The 6584-nt window shown below is 40.3% G+C and overlaps 1 non-coding gene across 1 annotated transcript; it reads right to left on the reverse strand.

Annotated features, from left to right (window-relative positions):
• Window positions 1-4918: 4918 nt before the first annotated feature.
• Window positions 4919-5027, reverse strand: LOC130044645 (U6 spliceosomal RNA). The gene has a single exon (XR_008795480.1). It is a non-coding gene; the product is annotated as a U6 spliceosomal RNA (small nuclear RNA).
• Between the last annotated feature and the right edge of the window lie 1557 nt (window positions 5028-6584).

The following is a 6584-nucleotide window of genomic DNA, read 5'->3' on the forward strand; positions in this document are numbered from 1 at the left end:
GTTTGCTTTTGTTCTTTTGGATGTGGGCCAGTCTCTGTGGTGTGAGATGATATCTCGTTGTTTTTTTGATCTGCATCTCCCTGATGATTAGTGATGTAGAGCATTTTCTCATGTGCCTTTTAGCCATTCGGATTTCTTCTTTGAGAAAGTTTCTGTCCATTTCATCACCCCATTTTTGATGGGGTTGGATGTTTTCTTCTTCTAGAGTTCAACCAGTACTTTGTATATCTTTGATATCAACCACTTATTGGATGGGTATTGGGTGAATATCCTTTCCCATTCTGTAGACTGTCTTTGTATTCTGGTCACTGTACCTTTTGAGGTAAGCACTTAACTTTTAAAAAATGAAAAAAAGGTGAATTTTTTTTTTTTGCTTTTTGGGTCACAACCAGAGATGCACAGGAGTTACTCCTGGTTCATGCACTCAGGAATTACTCCTGGTGGTGCTCGGGGGACCATACGGGATGCTGGGAATCGAACCTAGGTCAGCTGCGTGCAAGGCAAACGCCCTACCTGCTGTGCTATTGCTCCAGGCCCCCAAAAGGCAAAATTTTAAGGAAATTTATGAAGCTATAGACAAACCATAATCAAAAAAAAAGTAAATTTAAACTGATTCTTTGAAAAGAATAACACATTTCAAGACTAGGCAACAGAAAGGAAGAAAGAGGATTCCTCAAAAATAAAAATAAATAAACATTAGGCTGGGGATTGTTCAGGGGTTAAGTCTTTTGTCTTGTATGCAGCCAACTCTAGCTCCAGTCCCCTGGACAACACCAGCACTGCCACATGTAGCCCAAAAACCAAAACCAAAACAAACAAAAAAAAACCAAAAATTAAAAATAGAAACACACATTGGACAGCAAGATGGCGGCCGCCTTGGAGCTTTTTGGAAAGCCAGGTATGAGCTGGCCATGACGGAGGCGATTGAAACCTCATGGGAAGGGGGGCGTTCCGGGATCATCCTTCACACCCTACCGAGGTCACAAGTTGAGCCCCACGAGCGGCTCTCCGGCACGACCATGGCTCTAGAGCCACAGAAACCAGTCTCATAATTACCTGACTCTCGGCAGAAATACTTCCAGGCTTAATAAGTAAAATATCAGAAATCCAAAATCGTGCGGCCGCTATTGTGGCCGCGTGTCATCATTCAATTCTTGTAACCAGCTATAGAAACAAGTTATTTCAGAATGTCTTTTCAACAGGTCTGTTATGGGGGTGTAAACTCTACATAATAATAATGCGTCTTTTGTCGAAACAATGAATCTAATCAAAGTAGATAGAGTGTTAACTAGAATTCATCTGCCTCGCAGGCATTGGGAGGGTTGGGAGGGAGGTATATTGGGGTTCTTCTTGGTGAAAAATAAGTACTGGTGAAGGGAAATGTGCGTGATGATTGCAAGACCGAGACTTAAACCTAAAAGCTTTGTAACTTTTCCCACAGTGATTCAATCAATTAATAAATAAAAAAAAAATAGAAACACTACCATCGAATCCATCAGCCCAACTTTGGGGTACATACTGAAGAAAAAGACAACACTAACTCCAAATACATATCCTGTACCATTGCAGCATAATGTAGACTAATCAAGCGAAGTGTCCACTTGTGGATAAATGGATAAAAAAAGCGTGAACACGCAGACACAACGGAATATTATTCGTGCACTAGAAAGAAAGAAAACATGCCATTCGTGCTGTTGTTGAACTTTGGGAGCTATTCAGGCAGATAGAGACGCAACTATTGTGTGATCTCACTCACATGTGGAAAGAGCCCCAAACAAAGCCCTAGGATGCAGAGATGAGCCAGCAGTTGCCAGAGGTAAGGGCTGGTGCTGACATGGCAAAGGGTCTCAGTGGATAATCCCGAGGTTATAAAGCAGTAAGTCCTGCGAAGTCAATGTCCAGCGTGGTGACTACAGTTGGTAACACCATAGCTCAGATTTGAAAGCTGCTAAGTTGCTCTAAGGAGTATTGAGAGTGGAAGAGCAAGTAGGAAGTTGGCCTTGCCAAATTTGATACCTGGCACCCCATATGGTTCCCAAAGCCCCATCAGGAGCAATCTCTGAGCCAAGAGTCAGGATTAAGCCCTCAGCATGGGTGTGGCCCAAAAACTAAAAATAAATTAAAAATGGGTAACTACTTGTGGTGATGGATCCAGATTAGATTCAGTTAGTGATCATTTGCAATAATAGACATGTAAAGATCACTTGTAACTGTAGACACGTGATGAATCTTTATATTGTACACTTAAAATGAATATTATATGCCAATTGTACCTCAATTGAAGAGAGTGGGAGGAAGGAAAGGATGGGGGAAAGGAAGAAGGGAGGAAATGGAAAAGAAAGAAATGATGGAAAGAGGGAGAGAAGAGAAGAAACAGGATCAAATCTGCAGCCTGATGAACGGTAACGGGACTTGTTCTGAAGAGTCCTACTGGGAGATTTTCAAAATCCCTTTGTTTCATAAATCTAAAAACAATATAGAGTGACTGCTACTGCCATCTGCTGGTGGAAGAGAGAGTTGCCCTCTCTGCTGGGAACAGTCTCACTCAAGAGACCTTGAAATCTGGCAATTTCCAAATTATTTTAAATTTAGAGCTTCTAAATATTTTAAATGCTACTAGAGACCTTAGGTGCTATGTCAATGATTTTTAAAGCTCCATTAAATGGTACTGCTTTTTAAAAAAATTACAAATGACTAACATTATTTTTGAAGAGGTAGAAAACTCAAATGGTCATATAAAGTTTAAAAAAAAAAAACCTCTTCCCAAGGAGCTTACGGGTGAGTACTTTTACAAAAGATATTCAGTCCTTGCGCTCTTGAAATTTTTCCAAAATGTAGAGAAAGAGGGACACTCTCAAACTATTTGGGTAAAATCAGTACATCTCTGATCTCTGATATCATGAAAACAGATGACAAAAACGCCCCCAAAGGAAATATGAAGTCACATTATAATTGTAATGTGCAAAAGATACTTTTTAAATGATGACAAGTGAAATATAACTATGTATTTTTTAAATCATTCTATGTCCAGCCATTACTCTTTCCAGATGTACAAGTACAGTTCAAAATTATTAAATAATTAATCTGATTTAATAATACAGAAATAAGTCCAATGAGATTAACCCTATAAAGATATTAAAGGATTTTTAAAAACCCTTTATAAAATTAAACTCTACATCTGATTAAACAATCCTGCTACATAAGAATTAGAAGAATAATTCGCAAGCATCAATAAGATTTTCTCTTTTTCTCAACACAAGAGTAACAAAAAAATGCCTGAAACAATCACTATTATTCAGTATTGTCTTGGAATTTTTAGTTAGAAAAAAGAACTAAATTACCATAGTATACATAACTATTTGGTTTCAACAGCCAAGTAGAATCAGCTAAAGGCTATTAAATAAATGAGTCCAGAGTTCAGCATATTTATAAATGAATATGAAACAAGATATTACTTTTTCATATAAAGTTACAATAATTTAAAATAGACCCATGGAGGAAATTAGCTTGCAAAATTATCAAACTAAGGAACAACAGGATGACAGTGATACAGTGGATTATTTATAATTTTATATAAAACTCCTTGAAATTGATTTCAAGACATGCTTTTGAAAACTCCATAAAATGCTAAGAAAAAAAAGAAAAATAGATTTGGATGAAGCAAGTACTATACCATGTTCATGGATGACAAGATTTTAGAAATGGATTGGGGTTTTCATAAATACAACTAAAATACAAGATTTTTCTTTGTATTGTGATAAGGCTGACATGTAACAGGAAATTCATGTCAGGTCCACGACAGGATGTGACAGAAGTCTATGCCATGAAGTCATCCCCCAAGTCATACAACTGGCATCCATCTGCACAGACAAAGATCCGTGATGTCTACACGAAGAACACTCAACCCCAGAATAACATCCACCTGACTTCAGCCTAGTTTGGGTGTCAGAATCTTCCATCTAGTGCTGGTCCAGGTTTCCATGATTGAGTTGGTCTAATTCAGTGTTTCATTAAACTAACAAACCATGTGGAAAATGAATGATTCTAAGATGTGCCGTGAGGATCACTTTCCTCGGCTCCACCACTAGGGTTAGCCGGGTGGGAAGGCTTCCTGACCTGCCATCTGTCCTGACCAAGGACTACGTGAGCTCCCTGGATCAGGACAGGCGGAGATACAGAGAAACTCATTGCGTTCGCGCCTTGTTTGATTAAAGATCCAGGTGCCCCGGGCTGGGGTCTCTGCCTCTCCACCCAGGCAGAGTAAACTTTACTTCTCTCACCTCAGATGGGCCCTCCATCTGTGTCCATATTACCTGTTTCATTCTCGAAGCATCTGATCTCTTTAACGGTGGGGTAGAGGAGGGCATCAGTGATTGAGGTCCACACCCAAAAGCCATCAGCTTGGGGATCATATCTCATCAGTCATACTTTGTGACGCAGAGCTCGTATTTTCCTGGTAGGGGAAGATACCATTAGCTTCAATGTCATGGAGGGCTTTGCCAACTTTGTCTTCAATGTACCTTGTGGATTCCGGTCTGATGTTGAGGTCTTTAATCCATTTTGATCTTACTTTTGTACATGGTGTTAGGCAGAGATCTAAGCCCAGTTTTTTTGCATGTAGTCGTCCAGTTTTGCCAGCACCATTTGTTAAAAAGGCTTTCCTTACTCCACTTCGCATTTCTTGCCCCTTTATCAAAGATTAGATGATCATATGTTTGATGGGAGATGTCAGTATATTCAACCCTTTTCCATAGGTCTGCAGCTCTGCCTTTGTTCCAGTACCATGCTGTTTTTATTATTACTGCTTTGTAGTAGAGTTTGAGGTTAATTCCTCCCATTTTCTTTTTCCCAAGAACTGCTTTAGCTATTCTAGGGGGCTTCTTGTTCCATATAAATTTCAGTAGTGTTTGTTCCATTTAAAAATATGGAACACTACACGAATTTGCGTGTCATCCTTGCGCAGGGGCCAGGCTAATCTTCTCTGTATCATTCCAATTTTTTAGTATATGTGCTGCCGAAGCGAGCACTCCCTGGTAGGGAAAGAGTCCAAAGGACGTCCTGGATGACCCACTCAATCACAACAATTGCTATCACTTGAATTATTGTCATGAGTGATTCTTGAATGTACAGGCTGAAACATGAGTGAAGTCATAAGGGTGAATGAAGTTATAGCTTCTACAGGTATAAAGTAAGTCAAATCAGTAGACTTTTATTGTTTCTCTCCAGGTTTTGCTTAGCAGAGGTCTAGATTAAAAAGAATCTCAAAGATCATCTCTAAACATCGAAAGTGTCTATACAACAGAACATGTTTATCCTGATATTCAAAGTGAAATGCTCCAGATAGGGGAAGCTTACTGTTTTCGAGTGAAAGCTTTAAACATGTATATGTGTAAATCTTTGAAAAAAAGCTAAAACATTATTGCCTTAGGCACAATATATTGGATATATTGCACCACATATATAAAACATATCTGCCTGAGGCACAATATATGGGATATAGATGAACCTCTTCTATATGTCTCTAGATGATTACAAATGTCAACAACCACACTGTACTGTGATATAGGGGCACCCCTGGGAGTTTTCCAGTGTATGGGGTGCCCGCAGCTATAACAAATGATTTAGAGCTATTACAACACTCACTCCATAGTTTTGCACTTCATAGGGTAAGATCACTGTCCTCTCATTGTTCATCGATTTGCTCGAGTGGGCCCAGTAACGTTCTCCATTGGAGACTTTTGTTGTTACTGTGTTTGGCATATCGAATACGTCACGGGGAGCTTGCCAGGCTCTATCCTGCGGGCGAGATACTCTAGGTAGCTTGCCGGGCTCTCCAAGAGTGGCGGAGGAATCAAACTCAGGTCAGCTGTGTTGGCTGCGTGCAAGGCAAACGCCCTACCACTGTGCTATCGCTCCAGCCCACTTCATAGGGTATTATTTTTAATATCCTTTGTTATCATTATTTTCTTACTTTGAGCAGGATTCCCAGCATCCTCAACCTTGCAAGTTTTAATAGAAACTGTATTGGAGGCAGGTGAATGAGACCAGTTGTAGTTACTAGTCGAAGAACCTCCGGCTCCGGGCACATCTCTTTGATTCCACTGTTCTTCCTGCATTAACATATGCCTCAGAGACCTGGGCCCTATGCAAACAAGATGAGAACGCTATTCAGGTCTCCCAAAGAAGAATAGAAAGAGCTATGCTTGGAATATCACGTTTCACTCAAATGAGAGAAAAAATCCGGAGTTCTGACATCCGTCGACGATCAAGAATCAGGGACACTGTCTCATTTGCCAAGGTGTCGAAAATCAGATGGGGTGGTCACATAATGAGATTTAAAGACGACCGCTGGGCTAGAGCTGTTACCAACTGGATCCCATGGGATGTCAAAAGACCGCGTGGCCGCCCACCTACCAGATGGTCAGACTTCTTCATCAAGATCATGAACGATTGGTTTGAGGCTCTTCATGTTCCCAGAGCGAACAGATACCATTGGGCTACACTAGCACGCGACGGGGACAAATGGAGACGTTACTGGCGCCCACTCGAGCAAATCGATGACTAACGGGAAGTTAAGTGATTAA

Source organism: Sorex fumeus, unplaced genomic scaffold (genome assembly GCF_029834395.1).
Source record: "Sorex fumeus unplaced genomic scaffold, SorFum_2.1 ptg000122l, whole genome shotgun sequence".
Lineage (NCBI taxonomy): Eukaryota > Metazoa > Chordata > Mammalia > Eulipotyphla > Soricidae > Sorex > Sorex fumeus.